The sequence below is a fragment of the Anser anser genome (genome assembly GCF_964211835.1).
Source record: "Anser anser genome assembly, chromosome: 1".
In the NCBI taxonomy this organism is placed as follows: domain Eukaryota; kingdom Metazoa; phylum Chordata; class Aves; order Anseriformes; family Anatidae; genus Anser; species Anser anser.
Genome location: NC_139720.1, coordinates 156,719,498 through 156,743,597, shown reverse-complemented (window position 1 = coordinate 156,743,597; position 24,100 = coordinate 156,719,498). Strand labels below are relative to the sequence as shown.

The window sequence follows — 24,100 nt, the reverse complement described above, 5'->3', positions numbered from 1 at the left end:
TTCAGAAGATAATCTCAAAATAGATACAATTATATTTCCTTTGTATGGTAAAGTATGGAATAGCAAACAAAACAAAACAAAAAAACTACTCGCACAACATTACAAAGTAGTACATTAACTATTACAACAAAACACTGCAATGTAAAACCTGGAAATAGTGAATCAGGAAAGCAAAGTGTCATAAAAATATCATGTTTTGGCCACTGCAGCACCCCATCTAGTGGGGTCAAGAAGCTTTTAAGTCTTTTGGCTTCACAAAATACTACATTTGGGCAAATGTAGACCGAGCTTCTTGATATGGATAAGAGAAGTTAAAATGCATAGAAATCTGACAGCAAGAAAGGGAGGATCTTCTGCAATTTCAGTAGGAGCAGAAGAAATGTCCCTTGTATGGCTCTTGAACATCTTTTTTATTTTCCTCTTGAGTGACAAGAAATTCTGTTTCCCAAGGTGTTGGTGAATGGACTCCATCTTGAATCAGCAGCCTGGTACACAGAAGATATAGTTAGCATCTCTTAAATTTGAGTAGACTGTACATTTATCTGTCTTAGAATTTTATCATTTATAATTATTGGGAATTTTCTGTTTTTATTTTTCATGGTGTTGTTGCGAGTGAGATGTATTTTTCCTCCAGCTGTTCTTGGCTGCAGCAGAACTCCAGGTCAACTTGTGAAACATTTTGCCTATTGACTGGTGAAGACTAGAAAAGAAACTTTTCAGGTCATCTTTTCAATTCTCCTCTTCATGCAACATTACTTCCCAGCAAATATTCCTGAGTAATTTAAATTATGTAATTGATGGTGTTTTCCTCAGCCGAGATTACATTACTTTACTTATTGTTCATCCTATCTTCATTATATACCTTTGGGGAGGGTTACGTTAGATTAGATACAGCTTGGTCTCCTTGGCTGAACGTCTCCACTACAAATGTGTTACAAAGCTTTCTGAGGGGAGGCTGTGTCGTGGTGTCCTGTAAGTCCTGATGGGAAAAACATCCGTTCCCTTTTGTCTGCCTGATGCAGATAGCATGAACGTGATGCTACGCCTGTGGCAACACTAACACCACCGTTGCTCATACAAAGCAGTGCACCCAAAACCACAATTACTGCTCACGTTGTTCCTGAGTGATATCCTGGTACTCGCTGGACCCAGTGTATTGCTTCCAGTTCCAATAGCATGCATTGAAAAAACTTCCAATGCGCAGAGCACTGGAGCCAGGCTCTCCACGTGCCTGGTCCTGTATAAGGGTGGCCTGTGAGTGTGCCCTTCCTGTGGATTTTGAGCAAGCGGAAACCCTTTGATCTTAACTTCTTTTTCTTTTTGTGCGAGGGGCCTGGAGAAAACACACAGTTACAGTCCGTAGTGCTATTGCTGTGTCATCAGTCCCTAACTGCTGCCTTTGGGGAGGGAACAGGGCTGCATATCAAGCCCTCAGAACCAAAACCTGGGATGTCTGCATCCTATGTGCACTCTACAACTGAGTTAAGTGCTGGTGTCAGGTAATGGGTGTCTTCTGGAGTAGCTACAGTAAGCAGAAAATTTCTGCTGCAGCTAAGGAGGAGCTTGGTGAAATTATTTCTGGTGGTGCAGCAGCCCTCAGCCAGACCAACAGTGTTTTTGCTATAAATTTGGTACCATATTTATCACCAAAGCTTCATAAAATTTTCTGTACAAAGACATCAAAAAACAATACTTGCATGGGAAACGTTTTTAAGTTGTTGTCTTCTGTCTGTTTCTACCTTCATTCCTGCTTCTGCTTCCTCTACCTCCTTTGGAATATTGGTCATGCACGTTTCTCTTAGATGTTTATTTGGTGTGTTCTGCCTAGGTACTGTCTTCTGCCCATTCTTTTCACTTCCCCTGACATAGCCACTTCCCACTCCTAATTTAATACGTCAAATTAAGCGTTAGTGTAATACTTCTCAAAATGTAAGTGAGGATGTTACACAATTCCAAGGCATCAGTACCATTCTGGACTGTTCTTTATTTGCCCCTTGTTCTATGCTTTTCCCACTTATTATCTGCTAGCTATCTTCATTTATATTCTCTGCAAGTCCTTTCAGTGTGCATGCATTTATTTTTCAGGTGGAGTTTTATGTGGTACCGCACTGTACACTGACTAAATTCTGAAAATGTTGCCTCTGTTTCATTCTCTCAGTGATTACCTAACTAAAATGAAAATCAAGATTCTTCTTTTTGAGACAAGTTTTGATCTTTTGGTAGTAATTAACATTTTTTCCATAACTCTTGCATAAATAAAGATTTTCATTTTTAGCAGTGTGTCCAGGGAAAAGTAGATAGATCCCTTAAACATGAAGTCAGTATCTTCTTGCTCATAACTTTGGCTAAAATCAGATTGTTAAATGTCTGGAAAAGTATACTATAGTCTAAGGCCAATGCTAAAGTCTTGAAAATCATTTGTGTCTAGGGTAGGATATATTTGTTTCTCAAAATACTGAAAATACAAAGCACTGTTTGAAGGTTGAGGACAGGCTGTTTGGCAGACTGGACACTGGTTCAGCATTAGGATCTTTAACTGGGTAAATGGATGAGGCTACTTTGTGTGTGTGTGTGGCTGTCATGGCTTTAATAACACGGAGAGGTGGGCATCGCAAATGCAGCCTTCCCTTGCTGCGTGGACACAGACCAAAAGAGCAGGATGCAGGTGGCGTCTGGGAAAAATTGCATTTCTGTTCTCCTAGGATTAGTTATTGAGTTTGGCAATAAAATTGACAGTGATTTCACTTCTGTGGGTCTGAAGCCTGGCAGAGAAAGCCACCGAAGGAGACACCTTAGTGGAGCAATCTGTGGGTTGCTCCTTGTCTGCCAGGGAAGTTCCTTAATGAAACACAGATACGTGTGGGGGATTTTTCTTACATATGGATGCTTAAGCCTAGCAAGCTCCTTGCTGCCCTGGTCTGTCTTTCACTGCGTTTGACCAAGCAGATTTGGGAGTGCCTGAGGTGAGAGGCCATGGCAGCATGAATGTCGCTGTATGTAGCTGGGAGAGAGTGTTGCAGGAAAGGAGGAATTTGTTTTGCACAGAGACATCTGTGAATACAGTTGCAAGCAAGAGCCTGAGAGCTGTGGAGCTTGGGAACAGAGTTTTATCTGGAAAGAAAGTTTGAGCCGTGTGTCAGTCTTTTGGGACTGAAGACATTCTGGAAGTAAACAATCAGGATCCACATTTCTGTAATGTTCCCCTTGTGGGAACAAGAATGGCAGCTGTAGTTGCCTTACACCGCTTCCGATGTAATCACTATTACATCAGTGCATTGAGCATTCAAGTGCCTTAGAAATGTCTTCCTCTACCAACATATATTACACTGGGAGACAGATGTTTATGTCATGTTATTTTATTCCTCATCAATCAGCATTTTCCCAACCATCTTATTTTTAACTTGGCTATTTACTAATGAGCAATAAAAAACACAGTGCCTACAGCAACATTTGCACAGTGGGTTGTGAAATAGCAACACGCACACACTTAATTTTATTTCTTTTCATGTTTACCGCAAATCAAAGCCTTCTCTAATATCTATGTCCTTGTTTAAACCTAAATCATAGCAGGGTACTTGTGTTCTTTCATTTGTTTCCTTTTAGTTATGGTCACAACATTTTTTTCCACTGAAGTCGTAACAGCTTGTAGCAGTCTTGGAGACCAAGACCAATAATTTCCCTAGAGGCTATGTGTCGGGATGCTGGAAATTCATTTCTGATTTTCCCTGGCTTCCTTAGCCTATATTAATTCTGATTTGTTATGAACTGGATCAAAGCTAATAGGAAGCGAAGCTTCCTTCAGTTAAAATAAGTGAAGGGGTTGAGGTGAAGGGGTCCAAAGATGCCATGAGGCAAGATGGCTGTTAAATTTCAGTGACACACACAAGGCTCAGCAGTCTTGAAATACACTGCCTCAGATCATCTATCTGCACAGCCCTACTGTCAGAGGAAAAAAAGCTTCCTCTGTTGGTCTTAAAAAGACAAAAGGAAACGTTTCAGCCTTGCGCCAAATATTTGAGTTTGCAACACAAAACCAGAGTTGTGAGAACTGAAAAGAGGATGTGATCCTGGATGTGGGGATGATGTTCAGAGAGGTGGGGAGTAAAGACCACTTCCATCAATGCGAAAGGCTTTAGAGAGGTTGGACATAAAGCTGATGTTCATCAAATCGACTGCAGAAGAAACAGAGGAACCAGATAAATTTGTAGGAAACACCAAAGAATATGGAGTATCAATGTGATTTTCTTGAAAACGGAGGTAGATGACAGGAAAACAGGGAGTGTATGTGTGTTAAGAGGAAAAGAAGACTGAGAAGCTAGGTGTGAAGCTGTAACCATAAAAACACGACTTTGAATAGGCTAACCATTGCATGGTAGCAGATTTAAAATAAAGTGCTGTACAAACTGTATTGTCTTTGCTGAAGGTCCTGTGTTATAAAGGTATGGCATCTTAATTACAGCACCGTAGTACTTCCCAGAGTACTCTAAGCTGCCTGTGTCATATCTCACTCTTTCCGCTTTCCTTTTCTCGGAGGAAAAATTAACACATGCCGTGGCTTGGTTTTCTTTAATGATTGTGTGCTCTGGCTCTGTGTGCCTGCTGCTGAGGACAGCGTCAGTGATGTGTGCTTTGCTCCTGGAACAGAGGGTGCTGGGGGACGCATCGATGTGTGGATGTTCCTGGAGTTTATTTCACAGCCTTTGACCTTCTTCTGAAGGAAATCCAGGGGCTTGCATCAGTCGCCTTCATCTTGCCTATAGGTGACTGCACTGCTTCTCTAAGCTGAAACGTTTGAGTAGCTGCATTAACCTCTGTAAATGTTTACACTAATTTAAAGTCTGCCATGACAGGATGGGTAATTAGGGTTTGTGAGCAAATTAGTCCAGAGTAACTGTGGAAAACAGGGTGGAAAGAGTAGCTGGTTGTTACTTTCAGTGCAAGTGGCTGCTCCTCTGCTCTCTTTTGACTCTGTCAGTGTTAGGGCTTGTCTGTACCGAAGCTTGCACTGTTGTAGTTAAACTTTTTTTTTTTTTTTTTCTAATGTTAGTTAAATGAATAAACATGTGGCATATGGACTGGCCTTTGTTTTGCATATTGCGTATTCTTCTCCTCCAACCAGGGAGCAAACTGCCTCAGCAGGAGATATTTCCTCTGCTCAAGGCACGATCCCCACAGTGAAAGCCTGAGAATGCGTGGCTTCAGTGCATCAGAGAAGAGTTATGTCTTTTCACCTTCAGGGACCCATTATTTCTCATCTGTAACATTGCACATTTTTAAGGTGCAAGGAGGGAAATAACACCCAGCCTACCAGAGCTTCCATGATTAATGTGGGATTAGCCTGAGTAAGTGTAACAAGGTTTCGTCTCATCCTTTGAGGAAGAGATGAAGGGGCAGATTGAGGCCAGCAGATGGATAGCTGTGCACTAAGTGGATTAGCTCAGTGCAACTTGCAGCAAGGCCAGGATATAAACGATACTTGATCAACCTGGCACCAGATACCAGCTAGCAGTGGGAGGGTAAATCTAAACTGTAAGGATGTACCCAAGCAAGGACAGTATTAAAATTGAGAGGGCTTCCATCTTTATTTATTTTTTCTTCTTTCTTTCCTTTTATAAAAGAGATATAGATCTCCAAAAAAAAGCAGTAACTTGTTCATTCTTTTTAAAAGTTGTATTGCCCCCCCCAGCTTCAGATACATTTTGCAGCTGCTGTGGAAAATTTTCTCACAAAGTTCTGTATTTTTATTACCTGTCTATAAAAGAATTTTAAACCCATTCTCAGTGACTCTTATAAAAGTGGCTCTTTTAAAAGTGAAAGTATAGCAAAATCCCAGAATCTTCCTTAAAAAGTGACAGTGTCTCCTTGAAATCTGCCTTGTCCTCTGGTAGGTAGTAGTTCTTTAAGCCTGAGTACACTGCAGAGAGTCCATTACTCTCTTTTCCTAATCTGCAGTAAGCAGACAGGAAAGATCCACAAGTTCCAGCGTGTCTCGGCGCAATGTATCTGTTCCTGGCACCTTGCTCCTAATTATGAAGCTCTGTTCTAGACTTGGAAGACAAATGCTTGCACTTCAGAATATTTCCCAGCCCATTTGCAAACTCTACAACATTTATTATTTTCATCATGTTTAATAGCACAGTTCCTCATTTTCTTGCCCTTTTATTGATGTTATAGTAATGTGGGCAATGACTTCATTTGACTTTTCTAAGTAGGCAGTATCACCTCTAGTTAGCATTTAGATGGGAAAATATCTGAGGGGGTTCGGGAAATGTAATGGTTGTTCAGAATGTGACATGTATCCATCTAAAATGAGACTGAGAATATGCTGGTGATTTATCAGAAAATATTCACTCATAAAGGTAAGTATTTTCCTGTGAAAATACAAGTTCTGGTAAAACTCTAGGAAAACAAGCAAACAGTTTGATTCAGAAAGCATTTTAGATCAAAACAGGAGTCAGTCCCTGGTGTGTATAATAACACAGTACCTAATGTCCTCATCTGGTAAGTGCATGAATTCATTAATCAGGTCTTCACAGGATGGCTGAGGGTAGAAGGGGACCTCTGGAGGTCATCTGGTCCAATCCCCTGCTGAAGCAGGGCCACCCAGAGCAGGTTGCCCAGGACCGTGTCCAGGTGTCTTTTGATGATCTCCAAGGAGGAGACCCCATAACCTCTCTGGGCATCATGATGTTCAGAGGGAGCCTCCAGTGTTCCAGTTTGCGCCCATTACCTCTTATCCTGTCACTGGGCAACACTGAAAAGAACCTGGCTCCCTCTTCTTTTCACCCTCCCTTCAGGTATTTATAGACATTGATGAGATCCCCCCTGAGCCTTCTCTTCTCCAGGATGAACAGTCCCTGCTCTCTCAGCCTCTCCTCATAGGAGAGCTGCTCCAGTCCCTTCATAATCTTTGTAGTCCATATCTTCCATGTCACAGGAGTCTGCCAAGCCTCCAGCCCATCGGTCGTCTCAGAGTGCCTCTTTCATGCTGGAAAACTTTCACTGTGTTATATATTTTTTGGTGTAGAAGTTTGAACCTTGCATGCTCCAGATGGACAATCCATTTGCCTAAATATTGATCTCTCTTTTGCACATATGATTTCTCAGTCAGTCTTACAAAACAGGACAGCTCAAGCAGAAAATACTTAGCGAGCTACCCTAGAATAACAGCAGTTCTAAACAAGGCCCACTCTTAGGACATAGGAGGCCAATTTTATGTCCTTACTCTAAATTAGACAGGGGAAGTATTTGATATTGCAGATATGGCCTTAGCTACTCTGGTATGGAATTGATGCATGTTATTTTCTCAATCTTTCCTGTTACAGCTGTGCTGAGTTGTAAAAATGATGAAATGTCAATGGTGTGGAGAACTGAGAAAGCATCTCCTTCAGTGCAGCAGGAGGGCAGGGGGTGCTCCAGGCAGGCAGCAGCAGTTCCCCTGCGGCCTGTGGAGAGGCCCCTGGTGGAGCAGGCTGTCCCCCTGCAGCCCATGGGTCCCACACGGAGCAGATCTCCACGCTGCAGCCCGTGGAGGAGCCCCCGGTGGAGCAGGTGGATGTGGCCTGGAGGAGGCTGCGGCCCATGGAGAGCCCCCGCAGGAGCAGGCCCCGGGCCGGAGCTGCAGCCCGTGGAGAGGAGCCCACGCAGGAGCAGGGGTCTGGGGGGAGCTGCCGCCCGTGGGGGACCCGTGCTGGAGCAGTTTGCTCCTGGGGGATGGACCCCGTGGTACGGAGCCGTGTGGGAGCAGTGCTTGAAGAGCTGCTGCCTGTGGGCAGCCCCCGCAGGCTCAGTTCGGGCAGGACGGCATCCCGTGGGGGGGACCCTACGTGGAGCAGGGGCAGGGAGGGACCGTGAAGGAGTGGAGGAGACGAAGTGTTAGGGACTGATGGCAGCCCCCATTACCTGTTCCCCTGCGCTGCTCAGGGGGAGGAGGTAGAAGAGGGTGGTTGAGGGGAAGGTTTTCTTAGTTTGCTTTTAGTTTCTCCCTGCTCTAGCTTGTTAGTAATAGGCAATAAATTACATTAATCTTCCTATGCTGAGTCTGTTTTGCCCATGATGGTAATTGGTGAGTGATCTCCCTGTCCCTATCTCAACACTTGAGCCCTTTCCATTGTATTTTCTCCCCCTTTTCCTTTGAGGAGGGGGCATGAGAGAGCGGTGCGGTAGAGTTTAGCTAGCCATCAGTGTGAAACCACCACATGTATATAGAATAGCATCCATACAAGGGGAATTTATTGCCTTAATTTTACTGCTACAGCTTTATGTGTGGTCAAACCAAAGCTGGTTCAATTCCATTTTCTGAAACCATTAACTGAGGTTTCTGCTACAAATCCCATGATTATTGCTCTGTATACCTTTGCCAAATTCTTACTCTGAAAATTGCAGCCCTCATAACTCAAACCCCAAGTTCTTTTCAAATTAATGGTAAAACTCACACAGATATCACAGGATCAGGTTAATCCACTTAAAATTAAATTAAATTAAATTAAATTAAATTAAACTTGAGAAAAGCATTTTATGTTTCCGTTGCTTTCAGCTCAGTTTTGTCAGGCTCGAAAGATAAGGTGAGGTACTTGGTTATATTGGGACAGTGAAGGTGCAATCTGGCCCTGCAGTTTAATTAACAATTCTGTTGATGATGTGTTGACCAGAGCTGGAGCTTTTGCTGCCATAACTCTCCTGATCAGACAGAACTAAAAGGAGCAAAAGAAGGCACTGAGGAAAACAGGTGTTACTAGAAGTGCAGGCAGGGAGGAGAACTCTTGAGTAATAGGTATAGGATTTTTTAAAATCAGTTTGCTTTCCTCCCGGCATCTCACTTTTATCATAAACCGTTGTATAGTGTCACGGTGTTCTGTTAAGCAGATGGTGTGTTTTATCCCAATGGTGTCTGCTTATTGCTCGTGGATGGAGTGATTTTTCTGTGTAGGTAGTTAAGGTGCAACTTGAGGTTCTCTGGCAGTCCGAGTTGTTACTTAGAGAGTCTTAAAATGTAAGTCATGGTTAATTTATTGCTCATTTTAGTTTATCCATGCTTAGCAGTGTGCATGCATCTGAAAATACAAGTAAACACAGATATCTAAGTGCACCTGTGGAGGTTTTCAGCAAGCTTAGTCTCTGTTTGGGGAAGGAATTTGTATTTTCTGCCAGCTGCAGGTTATACGAGGCAAACTTTTTAACAGTAGGGATAATGAAGAAATAGATGGAACTTGTAGAGAACTCTTTAGGAATAGGTTGGATAAACATCTGTCAGGAATAACCTAAGTATTGCTGAGCTTTAGAGAACAAGATTGTGCAGTGAATGACTGCCTGAGGTATCTTCGCTCACATCCTAGGTACCAGGTTTTCTAATCAGCCCCTGATTCTTGAGACTAGCAATCACGGGATTTGAGACTTGAATCTGGGCAGTCTCAGAGGAAACACATGATATTTTTCCACTCTGGTGTTTAGGCTTCCCAGGAAACTGACAGGATGTGCGTGTTACAGAGGCAACATGTCTAGTCTTGCCTATATTATTATTTGCCCGGTCAGTTCCTTCTTTCTGCCAGCCTCACATCTGTGCTGGTTTTCAGCCTGTTTGAAGATTCCTACTCTGGTCCGTTCCTCCTGATAATTTATTCTGGGGATCAACTTTGAGAACTTGTATGTGTTGGGTTAGAAACCTAGGATGCTACCTACAATATCTGAAATGATAAAGTGCTGGCTGGGATGCTGACTTTGTTCTTTCTGCATCACTGGAGGATTTCTAAGAGATTGCCCCGAAGTGGCATCACTAACCTGTGTTAGCTCTGAACAGGATTTTAGTAGCTTTGGCTACATGTGATCTTCCTTTAAAACTTTCTAAGGAGAAGAGCTTTCTAAATAGCTATCGCACTACTTGCTGTTTCCCCACCTCCTTCTACTTTTTAACACTTTGTGAATGAGCTGTGCTATTAATAATTTGTACCTCACTTTTCTTAATGTAAATAAGTGAAACCTCTCCCTCACATGCTAAATACAGTGAAATGTTTTGATCAAAGGAATTATGAGCACGTTAGCCTCAAATTTGCCTGAAATTCATTTGAATTCTGCTGCTCTAGTAGCACCCTTGAAATTATTCCTATGTCATTCAAGCTGCAGGTAGTTTTTTGCCCCCCCCTTGCCTTTCTTTTCTACTGTGTTTTTTATTTTTATCCCCCTTGTCTAAACTGTTTGAATGGAATGTCATTCATTTGTGTCATTATTGGAAATACAAACTGTGTATCTGTCACACGCTTCCCACACTAGCAGTGAAGTCTGAACACTTAAAGGATGGTTAAAGGAATAGGCACAGCATATGGGTCTTCTGAAGTGCCTCGTGCGGGACACAAATGTAGTACCCCTACAAAAGGTCACTGTAGGGAGGGTTTTACAGGCTTCCTTTTTCTCTGCTTTCCTTCTGCCCTGTTCTTCAAAGGAGAAGGTGCTAATGGTGTCCCAGTCTGATTAGTAAACAGAATCGTACTGTGGGAGCAGGCAGTGCTTCGTCTTGTTCTGTAGCCATATATCAACATTTATAAATAGATCATCTTGATACCTTTTCAAGACAGCTAGTGTTGTGGTGATTTTATTTGATTTGCGCTTCTCCAGAAAGGATAATTATGACAAATGTTTCCATTACCTATCGCTAGTGCTTTGGGAAAGGAAGAAGCCTATGATTGCAATTAGCTCCTGTAGACAGCAGAAGAACTTTAACTCAAACTAGGTTTGCTTTTGGTGTTAACTGTTTCCTTTGCAGAAATCAGTACTCACCGCAGCCTGACATTTCTGTAGGTGAGAAAGATCCCGAGTATTGGCCACAACACCAAGGCCGAGTGGGCACAATAGTTTGACACTGAGTGATGGCATTACAGAATTCAGACAGGATTGAACCATGCTTATTTGCTCCAATCCTCTCTAGACTGCAGTTTATCACAATGAAGCTCTCTCTTTCATTTTCCGATTGTGTCAGTTCTCCCTCTAATTTTCCCGAGGTGATCCCTCACTCAGACAAAATCCTTGGCAGACTTCTTCCAAGTCTGCTGCCCCACTTGCTGTTTCTGCCATCTTTGTTCTTTCTCAGCCGAGACTCTGTCTCTGGTCGTCACTTGGCTCCCTCCAGTTTCAAGCCAGACTTGGGAAAACCATCTAATCTGCTCTCATTTCACAAGATGGTTTGTTTTCCAGGGAAAGACCACCCATCAGTAACCTACTTAGCTTATTTTTTCATGTCATTACTCTCTGTCCCAGTCAGTCAGGAGTGCAGAGGAGGGTCTTCAGCTTTATTCTCCCTTCCACCTCCAATGTCAGAGGTACTAAGAGGCATTGGACAAAGGAAGAAAGTACTGGCTTGGAGGTTGCAGAATAGGAAAGGGTCATTTCCTTCCCACCTTGTGGGCCCACAAGTCATAGGAATGTATCACCCAAATTCAGTCAGAGGGGTTGGAGTAACAAGCAGGTCTGCTGCCTTCATGTCAGACCTGTACTGGTTTTGGAGGTGGGAGCAGGTACCTCCTAACTATTTGTAGCATTGAGTCAGGAAATCCTTTTGACTTGCCTGAATTAAGCTTGACTGTATACTTGGTTGAATTTTTAGATGCTCTTAGTCATATGCAGCAATAACAACACAGCAGTAGGCAGTACTCTACTCTCTAATTACTCCCAACAGCTCCAGCTAGACTATTGGTATTATGCAGGCTGATTTATACCTCACAGGGCGTTTCAGGATGTGGTGTTAAGGAGAATGGCTACTGAACATCGTCATTACTCTTGGATAGTTCTGTAAGGCACTGCTACTGTTAAGCTGTTGTAGAACGTGTTTTAAATGATCGACTTTACCTGGGAAACCATTGTGACGTTTTGTCTCAACAGGGTCTTCCTGTTCCCTTTTTTCCTCTAAAATTAAGAGCAGCAGTAAAGTTATCATCATCAGAATAGCCAAAATGGTTAACCCCCATCAGTCAGTTTACATGTATGGAGTCTAATGCCACTTCCTTTTCAAAATCCCTCCTATTAGTCTGCTTTCTTGACAGTCAGGGTACAGAATGAGGGGTTTGCAAGGAACTTATTAATTTAAGCTGATTTCCGTTCACTTTGTGGTTAGCATTTGGTGATCTGGCATGCTATCCTACGCAGATTACCTGTATTTATCATAGTTTTAAGTTTTCCATGTGCAGAAGTTCTAATTCAATCTCTGTGCCTAAGGCTGAAGATCTCCTTAGTGCCTCCTTTCAAATGGCTGAGATGCTTGACTGCCTTTGTCACTGTAGCTGGCTTTTCTTCTTCCTCTGTTGCAAGACTGATCAGCACTACAAATAGCTCTGTTTTTCTAAAAGAGACAATTCCATAGATAATTTTTCACTTACTACGTTTAAAGCTTTGCTTAATTCTTTCAAGTTCTATGTTTCATCAAAATATGCAGATTGTTCAGATTGCAGAGTGAACACAGATCAGTTTAATTGAACTTTACTCACCTGATTTTAGCATTCATCTGACCAGGATGTGGCTGTTTAACTGTCCAGAATGCCATGAAACTGTTCAGTGGGACCAGCTGCATGTAGATGTGAATGTTTGTCTTCTATAAGTACTCCTTAATACTAGTGCCATACATGTGCAGAGATTCTTTTTGCCTTGAATTCCTTCAATAATACTGGCTTCTAGTGAAGGTTTTATGTACTTTAGCTAGGTCTTCCCAGTAAAGACTGCTGTTATTCACTGCTTGTACAGCTCTACTGCAGGACTTAATTTAATAAAGGATTTTCAACCAAAGTCAATAAAAAGGGAGAAGATTTCCAAAGGGCAGTTCTATTTACATGTTGTTACAGCAGGTCATGAAGGAATGTAAGTGGCAAGGACACAGTAAGATTGTCCTATTGTGACTTCCTATAACACAAACTTTGAACATCCAAAGCTTGCATCATCTGTGAATTACCCAGCACTACATTTTTACTCATTAAAAAGCTGTAAAGAATCTTGCAACACATTTATCATGATTAGTTCTCTGAAAATTCCAACACAACTCCAAAGTTACTTGCATGGAAATGCTCTATAATAACACTGAACTTGTGCAGTATATGGCTGGAGACTGGAGCCTCCCAATGGAGTGATGATTGCAAAAGAACCTCATCGTCTTGTTGGGGAAGAACACTTGAGATCCTCCAAGTCTGCTGACTTCCTTTACGTATGCATATCGCCTGACTGAAAAGCAAAGGAGAAGCTTTGCTTATGGTTCAGCTAACATCTTCTTGTCTTGTATTATGTTGTGTATGTTGTGTGGGTGTTTGTAAGACCTGTTTGTAGGTCACAACAGAAACAGTTTTAAAGCATTACTCAGGAAACAAACAAAAAAACCAAGGGGATCTGTAGAACATACTTTCTCTTCTGCGACTGAACTTTTTAGAGCAGGGTCGTGGCTATTTTAATTGCAGGCTGTGGTTGAAGCCCCTCAGTTGCCAAAGGAGAGCAGAAGAGGGACTGGTAAGTAAGGGCGGGGAATTCTCCTGGCACAGTCAAGACCACAAAAGCTCATTGAGTCTTGATAGCTCTTCAGTGTTTGGCGTAAGTCAAGAGTTCAGCGCTGTGACAGTGAGGAATGGTGCAAAGACCTGACTAGAAATGGAAATCCCAAACGACTTTGGTCTGTTTCAGGACTTTCTGAGGCTTTCTTCAGCCATATTTGAAACCACACACATGGTGTCATGAGGAGCATTATAGAAACTTGTGGGAATGGCAAGTGGTAAAAACTGTGCACCAATCCTTTCCCACCCATCTGTTACTCTGGAAAAAAAAATTAGTTTTGCTCAAGGAATTTTCCATCCTAAAATGTTGTCAAAGTTCCTTACTGAGCCATCAAATATTCTGAGAGCCATAAGGAGCTCCCCTACTCATTGTGGGTGCTACCTACACCAAAAAGCATGCAGCACTCGAAAAGGAAAGCAGCATCTTTACAAATGCTTCTCTTTCTTTTGAGGCTGGGGAAGAGGACTGGATAGAGACACGACAGTCATACTGCATTTGGTAAAGAAGCCAAGCCAGTGGATAATTGTTTCTGCCTTCCTTCTCTTTCCCCCCTCAATCATTTTTCCCAGAGCACTGAGGATTTCTGGTTCAGTTTTGGTCCCTGAGCAGTTCCTGATGCAGCAGGACTGCATTCCCCCTTTACAGTCAGTAAGCAGTGTGGTCTCACTCTCATCTGTTTCTGTACACTACCGAGAAAAAAAAAAATCAAGCTGGGTGACCTGCCAAGGTAACCTTATAAATTTCAGTGACTTTAAAAATTTCATCAACCTTAACCATATGTGCTGAATGCCCCCAACAGCTGCAGGTTAAGAAGGGCATTCAACATGTAATTACCTCAAAATTGACTTTTTTCTTTTTAGTGCCCATGAGTCTATCCTTGCCATGGCTGGCTGGCTCCCATTCAAGTGATGATCCAGCATGCTGTATGCTGGTGATGTAGCAACCACCACTGAGCCTACTGAAGCATGGGATAAACTGTAGGGTGGGGGGGGAGATAAGTGCTGATCTTAGGTCTGTAGATCGTCTTTTATCTTTTTATTCTTTATTACAGAAGATTTTGCAAAAATATGCAACATCCATTTTTGTTTTGTTTTGTTTTGCTTTGGTTTCTAAATGGGCACTTAACAAACCTCCGTCACTGCAAGCAAGCTGTAAAAAACTTCTTTTCATTTCTTAAAGCTTCTTGGACAACTGCAGTTTTACTCGTGGTGGCAGCAGGGCAGAGCTGTGTCACGCTTACGAAAGGGAGAACTGAGTCAGGCATCACTTATTTATAGCGGTGCTGAAGTTTGCTGTTGGTGTCAGGGCATTCAGTATCTATATTTAGGTTATGGCTGGCAGGTCACTTACAAAAACAGAACTGTTGATTTATGAGAAGTATGCTTAGATCAGTAATTTTCTGCAATAATTGTTGTGGTTTTTTTCCTACCAGAAATGTTGGGTGAGGTGATCACGATCCCTCTTGGAGTGGGGAATGGTGGCTGAATTAAATCATCCAGCGTGTTGAGAGTTACGCTAGCACAGAGAGCTGTCTTAGATTTGTTAAGTGGTAATGCCTTTAAGGCAGTGAGTAGATGATACTGCACAGCCCAAGGGTAAAGGACTTCAAATTTCTGTTCTCTCCAATGTTTTTACACCCTCTCAACTGAGGAGAAAGACAGTATCTTTGCTATATGCAGTTTCCTCCTGGCTCTCAAGTGTATTTTGCTGTGGCAGGCCAGTTATTACCTATGTGACACTGGAAGTAGTGAGATGGGGAAAGTTTTCCTCTTACACTTGAGAATATCGATCCTCTGTATTGGGTGTGTGCATCCAAGTTGTTGGGCTTGAGTCTCTGTGGCGATACTAAGGGTGGGATTTATCTGACTAATTGATGTCTGTGTTATTGGAGTTAGTTGTGTAGATTCTTTTTGTAGTCAATGGAGAGAAATACACACTTTGAGGGCGTAATCCTTTGCATCCTAAAAGTATGCATCTAAAAAGGTCAGGTGAATTGTGACCCTGGAGTTCCAGTTTCTAGCAGCTTTTTTTGGCTATAGGTGGATGTATCTGCAGATCTCCTAAACAGGCAAGATGAACCCTTGAGGACCTGATGACAAAGACTAAAACTGTTTCATCAAAAGGGCTGATTCCCGGAAAGAAAATAAAAAATATGTAATTTTGGAAGTCTTTGTAATGTCTCATAGACTGTGACCTTCTTTAAGACTTGTAGGAAAGCAGTGGCTCATGCAAGGACTTACTGCAGTGATGTGCTACCAACTGTATTTGTTTTTGACCACTGATAAAGCTGGAAAGATCAACGTTCAGGTGAGGTGCCACTTGTTCCTAGTTAGGAATTGTTTTTCATTCCTAGCAGGTTTTCTCTTAACGATGTTCATGAATCTGACTTTGCATCGCAATCATGTATTGATTAAATTTGACACTTGACTCAGCTTTTAAACTTGAGTAATCTGTCACCACCTATAGATAACCATTTTTCTAAATATTCTTCAAATCAAACTTTCATATATTTAATATATACTTTTATCTGATTCAGTGGAAGAACTTAATTCTATTCTTGCGTTAACATCCAGTCCAAAAAGGCCTTCCTTGATACTGAGTATTTACATGGGTAGCAAGTGGATATCACTGTATTACTTCTCCACACTTCAAATACTTAAAAGCCATAATCTGCTGCAAGTAGTAAATGCAGGCACAGTGATACAGAATCAATTAGTTGTTTTTACATTACACATGCAGACTCCACATTTCCTGAAATGTCACTGAAAGACGAGCTTTAGTAAAATCATGTAATTAAAGTAGAAATTCCGACTGATGTACAATGTTAGCTGCTGTTTTATCAGCATAATGAATAGGACGAGAAGAGATTGCCTCCATAATCAAACTCCTGCACTGGCTAAAGTACAGCACTATTTCAAACAAGCAGAAAAGCCTGTAGGTAGTCATCAGTTTGTGGAATCTGCAATGTCAGTGTTGTAAATCAGCAGGTGCTCTGTATTTGCAGAACAGTTGCAGTGCAGCAGAAACATAGGTCTAATTTCCTGTGATTTCTCATTTTAGTCCTTGAAGGCTGATTTTAATAAAAGAACCATGTATCCTAGAAATTGTAGTGCCAAAGTATAATTTATTTATCAATGGTTACTCTAAATCATGACGTGTTTTGTTCCTTTTTCCTCTTTTTTTTTCTTTTTCTTATACTTAAAAAGGAGAGGAGCATCCTAAAGGGTACCTTTTGGAGGTGAGGAGGAAGTTTTTGTTTAAGGAAAACTCTGTTTTCTTCTCCTGTATTCTGTCTCTAGGTTCCTTTATCACGTGATTATAAATCTGAAAAGCTGGCTTCTTCTCTGTCTTATACTCAGGGAGAAAGAACGTGTATCCTCAGTGCATTTTCTGACTGTATATATAGGGAAAATGCTTAATGAATGAAAGCATGTAACTCAGAGTTAGTGAAAATGTAGATCTTCATAGTGTCTCTGTCATAAGTTTCCTAGATCCCTTGACATCTCCTGGGTGTATCCCCGTGTGGCTCAATTGAGGCGATGATACCAGCCTTTCAGGCAAGCATTTTTTTCATCATTTTTAGTGAAAGGTCTGGGAGGACAGAAATTAAACTAGCTGTCTATTCCATTGCATATGTTCTCCTTTCTGTGTCAGTGCTGGGCTCAGGAGTTTTATTCACCATTTTTAAACAACTACCTGTGAAATCTGTTTGTAAATTGGGAATAATAATAGTAATCCTTTGATTTCTGTTGGTGAAACATACCCTGTAAAAGCTATATATCATTCATATTCCATTAGATGAAAAATACTGTGTTTTGGGGAGATTCTCATTGTGGCAAGAGCTCTGAAGTGTTTTTCCAGGATAAATACAAGGATTAAATACAAGCACGTCCTATAGTTATAATTTTGGTGTATCTGTGTGTCAGAGCTGTGGCTGCATGCACACCCAGCGCACTTAAACCAGTAATTTCCAGTGTGATCTGGGAGCTCCCCAGTTAGTTATGCGCTTGGGTGAGACCGTGGAGTTGCTTGAGACAACAGACCTAGGTGAGACACGGCGATGGACTAATGAGCGACAGCTGGGAACTTCACACAGCAAGAGATTAGCCAGGCAGTGCCTGCCTTGTCTACACCAACTGGTAGGCACTACCTGAATTTAGAACACTTTTTTTGTGGATTGAAGTAGGTAGGAATGTAATTTAAGGTAATGTATGGCAAAGCACCGTGCGTGTGCTGGGGTGGTCATGTAGGACCGTGGCCCAGATGGATGTAGCAACTCAGCTCAGTAGGTAGGGGAGTTACAGAATCACAGAATCATTAAGGTTGGAAAAGGCCTCCAAGATCATCTGGTCCAACCATCTGATCAAGCCGAAGACACAATTGCAAGAACCACATCTGGACAGCAAATGACCACCCTGCTTGTGAATTTTGTTTTTTCATATGAGCATTACCCTAGAGATCCCTAAAAATTAGGGCTTTTTAACAAACACTGTCTGGAGTGACTCTGCAACACAGTGAATAAAGCACCAAATGCCAAAATGTGTGCTTTGTTTTAGAAGGAATAAGGAACATTTTGATATTTCTCAATTTCTACTGATAGATTTTGGAGCCATAAGGGAAATGGTTGAGAGAGATGTTTGTCTCAGCAAACTTCCTATTCAACCAATGGTTTTGAAGGAGGTGGTGAGACCACAGAGAAATGAGTTTCTGGGTATGCTTCAAGGTGAGCGTGTGGCTAAGGAAAGAGCTGTTTTGGTGAACTGTCCCCCACTCACCAGTCAGAGTTTCTGGTGGTTTGAGAGAAGTGTACTCGGCACTGACTCTTTGGTTATACTCTCCTTTTGAAAGAAATCAGCCCCAGAAAGCAAGCAGCATTTTGATTTTTTCAGCCAAGCTGAAGGAGGCTTTGTAAGTGAATACGCTTAACCATTCCATTTTGGTTTCCCTTCTGGCAGCATCCTTTCTTATACATGCAGGAACTATCACTGTGGTCAAAAATACCTCAAAGAATGTGTAAAGACTTTCTAAATGCAACCCCTTGAAAGCTTAACAAACCCTGGTAGCAGACACATTGTGATTTGCTTTTTAGAAAGACAGTGAGTCACCTGCGTTACAAGCAAAGTTAGAGTTTACATTTCTATTTCTGGGTTATGGAGGTCATGTATAAACTGTAACACAGTCATTTGATGCTGGAGCTGCAGAAGACATTTGGACCTAATGAGAAGAATTTCCTTCTATCAGTTGCACTCTTTGCATTGCAAACTTTGCAGCTGTCAGGATCAGGAAGATTTATTATAACATATTAATTATTTGATATTTAAACAGTGGGGAGGGGAATGTATTTTACTTACACAGACTTAACTAACTTATGCTTAAGAATGCCTGTGACAGATCAGCTAAATGTTTTAACCTTGTCAGTATAGCCAGCCTGAGTCATCTTGAAAGGCCTGAGCCAAAGCCATACTGCAGTAGAATGGACATAAAAGAAAGAAAAAATTTCTAGGAATTGTAGAAAACTGTGGACATGATGTTCTGCAGTGAGGAAGACAAAAAAAAAAAAAAATGGTATGATTTGTGGAATGACATTTCTCTCCCTTTTAAATATTGGGAATATTGTTCTAGTCAGGAACAGCTCGGGAGTGGGGTGGTGTTTTTAAACACAACATAGCCAGCAACAGGAAGTCAAGCTGTGAATGGGCATCTTGGAAAAAATACACCACGATTTTGTACACCTTGTCAAAGGAGGAGAGTGTACATTCAGAGGCATGAATAGGAATTTAGGCAACCAGGCATTTTGAGTAACTGATAGCACCACAGAGTATTTTTCCAGCCATTGTAATGTGCCTTCAGGAAGGTGTGTGGCTGAGTGGGGTTGGGCAGAAGCAGAAACGAAGATCAGTATGGGACCCACCAAGAATACATGCTCTTCTGCTGGGAATCCAGTAATATGTGCTCTAAGTGAAATGAGAGATGTATCCTGCCTCGCTTCAATGAACTAGTGGAGAAAAAAAGGGAAGAGGAGCAAATTAGTCTCTGCTTCTTTCATGTCTTTATCAAATGCACTGAAGTTTGCTTACTTCGAAGGGAGCTGAGGTATTTAAAGCTGAATGTAGTTAACATGTAAGACTGTATTTAATGTGTAAGACTATTTAAGAAGTGAAGTAGATTCCACTATTAATGAAGTCACAGAAAAACTTCCCTCATGGACCCCGCTGATGTGTTTAATTAAGGGATATTTTCCAGAAAGTCATATGAAATTTCCAATAAATGGAGTATCTAGCACTTCCTTTGGTAGTTTGTTTCAAAGGTTAATCACCCTTTCTGCTAGAAGTAGAGGCATTAATTCTCATTTACATTTATCTAGCTTCAGCTTCTAGTCATTGGTTCTTGTTATGTCATTCCCCATTAGATTAAATAGACTTTTAATATTGGTGTTTTCTTCCTGAAAAGGTACAGCTTTGCTGTAATCAAATCTCTCCGTCTTATTTTGAAAAGCTAAACAATTTTAACTTATGTCCCTCGCTATAATTCATTTTTACCAGCTCTCAGTTAAGTGTTACGTAGGTTTTCCTGTGTTATTTTATTCTTTTAAGAGGAAAATGTCAAAATGCTATGCGGTATTCTAGTACTGCTCCCATCAATGTGCTCTTTAGAGGTAACGCAACCTTCCTTTTAATTGTTGCTCCTTTTATCCAACAAGGGTTACATTTGATATCTGCTGTGTTGTCTGAGTCACAGTCTCTCGGCCCAGCTTATATGCCATTTCTGATGGAAAAGGGACGCCATATCATTAATTGTCGGAGAAGGGAAGGAGAGCTCCTCTTTATTTTACTCATCTTTTATACGGTCTCTAATAAACAAAGAAACTACATTCCAAAGTAGAGAATAAAAATTTAATGTGTCAGTCCAGAGATTATGGAAGGAATGGGCGCTTTTAACAGCAGGAAAAAATCTACTGTGTTCTGTACTTTTGTTTTATTGCTGGTAGGAGACCTGTTGGAATTATTTGCGCTTCATCTTCAGGTAATTCTAATGCCCAGAGAGGAGCAGCTGCTGAGTTTGAGGTCAAGTTTTCAGAAATAAAACTCTGATATAGCGATCTAAACTCTGAAATCACCCTGTGCAAAAGTATCAAGAAGCCATTTGTGAAATAATTTGGTGACATCTAAGGTCACCCTTATAAGTGAGCTTTCTACACATTTCTAATTAAGCAGTGACCATGCTGTACAATATACATGGACCCTCTGCAGCCAGCTGTCTTTCAAGTCAAATTTGCTTGTCTTTTGCTTGTCAGATTGTACAGTTTGGCTTATTGATTGCTGGTTCTGTACAGCTCTCAGCAGCACTTTATCAAAGTCATTTTTCAGGATGCTATTAGTATTTCCAGGTTACGTGATTGTTCTGTGTTTGTCTGCCTGTTTCTCCTCAGTGAATCTGGTGGACAAATCTGACAGAGGTGGAAAGGTCCCTGAGGTTATTATCCCCATGCACTTCATAAAGTTAAGTAGCTGGGTGGAGGAGCTCTGCTTGGAAGGTCTCTAGTGTGGGCTCCCCCAGCAAAGAACAGGGGAAGGGTTTTGCATGTTCTTACCATGAGAAATGGATACGATCGGAGCTCGAGTCTTAGCCCAGATGCACAACTTGTGTTCCTACTTGCTTATTGATGCCACAGCTCGCACGGGACATATTCTGTTGCATTATGATTACTTTCATACGGTGCATCTATAGGCACTCTCCTCCAAATTAAATTACATTTCATCATGCTTCTTTCTAAGTACTGCAATACTGAACAAACCTTTGTAGAATGCAATGAAAGTACGGCGTACTTTGTAATGATATAAGAGGTAGACATGAATATATACAGAAAAAAAAAGGCTTTCAGAAGACTGTTACAGTGCCAAATCAAACACATGGAAGTCCAGAAGTGCCAGAGATAAAGCTGTTTCATGCTGTGTTAATTTACTTCTTCCATGTGTATGGCTTATAATACAGATGCTAGACTGACAGATGCCTATTATGTATATTCACCAAAACATCAGCTTACTTTGTTTTAACGATGAGATAGTGCACAAGGACCAAATCTGCACCACAAGGTCGATGATCTGTCGCATATAGGATTCTTCACTCACCAGTTGTACTGTGCGGTCTGGGCGTTTCTTAAATTTACATTTTAAGAAGTGTGCTGAGGGTGCAGGGAGAAGGTGGGGCAAGATTCCACAATACAGCCCTTGACACAAGCCATCTGGCATAAACTATGTGAAGAAGAAGACTCTTTTGCATTCACAGCAGGGACCAGACTTTTTTTGGTTCATGAAGCAGCATGGAACTTTTCTAGGGAGTGGATCGGGCTGAAGAACTATGGGGTACACTTACCCAAATATCTCTCTGGCCAGCAGAAGATTACTGAGAGGTCTAAATTTTAAATTCTGAGTGGAAGCATGCTGTGTGCATCCTCAGTCTTTCCTTGCCCTTCTTTTTCTGCCACTGTCATCCCCTCGCCTTCTCCAAGTCATTAATCCTGTCTGTGCTGTTATGTATGAGCCCTATTACAGAAATTTATAACGTGGCCAAAGTTGGATGGCACCTCAAAGTCCATGTGTTCCTGACACATGAGCAGCAGCTAAGCTGTGTTTTGAGTTGTTGCTCCAAAGAATGATCACGTTCTGGCTTTTCCATGGAGTGAATTCTCAGTTCATACACAAACTGAATGGTAGGGAAAACACTGATTTTTTTTTTCTTCTCTAAGACTGACTTTCCAGGAGGGAAAAAAAAAAAAAAAAAAAAAAAAGCTTTGTGCACATACTAGTCTTGGAAAATTTCAGCCCCCCAACTACTCAAATTTGATTTTATTGTAAGTACTAAAATTATCATATGAAACTATAGTACTGCTTTAGTGGGGTATAGTTCTGCTAGCTGTCAATATAGCCCCATAAACTTGTACCTAGAGTTTGGTATTAAATGACAGAAAACATGTTGAAAGAGTTCTTCATGTTATGAATTTGCTTGAGTTCCTCAGGAATGGAGCCAGGCTCTTTTCATGGTGCCCGGTGCCAGGACCAGAGGCCCTGGGCACAAACTGGCACCCAGGAGGCTCCCTCTGAGCACCAGGAGCACTTCTGTGCTGTGCGGGTGTCGGAGCACTGGCACAGGCTGCCCTGAGAAGCTGTGGGGTCTCCTCCTTGGAGGCCTTCAAAAGCCGCCTGGACATGGCCCTGGGCAGCCTGCTCTGGTGGCCCTGCTGGAGCAGGGCTTGGACCAGATGGCCTCCAGAGGTGCCTTCCAGACTCAGCCATCCTGTGATTCTCTGAGTTCCTCCTACTGACTTTCAGGCTAGTGAGTTCTAGTTATAAGAATTATGTAGGACATAAGTCCTGTTTAATAATTTCTTCTAAGATGTAAGTAGTGGCTCCTCGCACTGAATCTCATATTTTGCATCTTCAGAGACGAGGGAGTCTGTTTGACATGGTTTAGTCTTTATTGGGAAAGACACTACACCAAACAAGAAGTTTAGAGTTCATGATGCAGTGCTCTTTTTGATATTCCAGATAAATAATTCCATTTTAATCTCACAGTAGGAAAAAAACTGATGGAGTTTTAATGCCATATACAAAGAGCTGCACAATGTGCTAGTTATTTGTCAGTCTGATGGAAGAGCAGAGGAGTTTGCTTCCTTTGACTTTAGCCATGCTATATTTTATGACTGACTTTTACTTGTTTTACTCATTCCAGATAAAATCTGTCATGATTATACATCAGAAAACATTTCATTATTCCATCAGTGAGAAATAAGTGTAGTCAGTGCAGAAGCAACAGATTGCTGCCTCTCTCAAGCTTTATGGAAGTGTGTTGTAATGGGATGGAGTAGCTTGGATCGATAGTTCTCTCTAGTAATACAATCCGCTGTCAGATAACTTCAACAGCTTTACAGATTTAATGAACTCCCTGTGTTGATGATAAAAATATAATGTAAGAAGGAAACTAAAACAACATCATGTATTAGATATAGCCCTAGGCAGTGTTTTATGGCCGTCTTTTCTTCGGTTGTATATTTTTAATTATAAAGCCAGTATGCATCAAGCACTGTCCTGAAATTCTCCATCAGTGAAATTCATCTTGCTCTGCTCAAGTCAAGGATAAGCAGACTTCATGTAGGGAACTAAATGAGAATTTCAAGCTCTGTGTTCACACCACACTGGTGCTAGTATTTCAACCTGTGAGCTGGAGGAGAAACCATTTCTGGCCCCTCTTTGGGGCCATTAAACTTTGGAGCCATTAAACTCTTGTGGAGGAACGTTTTTGTCTCCTGGCCCCCTCTGCCCCATCTGCAGTAGGAGCTTCATTCCTGCAGCTTTTTTGAAACTGAGGAAGTCATGGAAAGAAGCAGGAATCTGTGGTTAGCCAGTCAGTGAGAAAAAGTGTCTGAGCTGCTACTGGAAATATTCTTTAGGAGTCAGTAGTAGATACACTCCTTACTCCTACTCCTTAATAGGTCCTTACTACTTTCTACTACTAAGAAATAAACTGCTTAAATTAAGACACTGTATAGCCATATGGGAAACCCTAAGTATGCCTGGGTTTGAGCACA

General features: G+C 41.5%; 2 protein-coding genes across 2 annotated transcripts in view; both read left to right on the top strand.

Moving 5' to 3' along the window:
- Positions 1-24,100, top strand: part of LOC310882144 (heparan-sulfate 6-O-sulfotransferase 3-like) — a 98,272-nt gene that overhangs the window by 21,063 nt on the left and 53,109 nt on the right. The gene's annotated exons all lie outside the window — the stretch shown is intronic.
- The window catches only part of LOC310903614 (uncharacterized protein), a gene marked incomplete at its 5' end in the record, with an annotated part of 260,258 nt that extends 236,158 nt beyond the window's left edge, over positions 1-24,100 (top strand). Inside the window, one exon of the mRNA XM_083847174.1 lies at positions 1-24,100. This exon is cut by the window's left edge and continues 7,736 nt beyond it.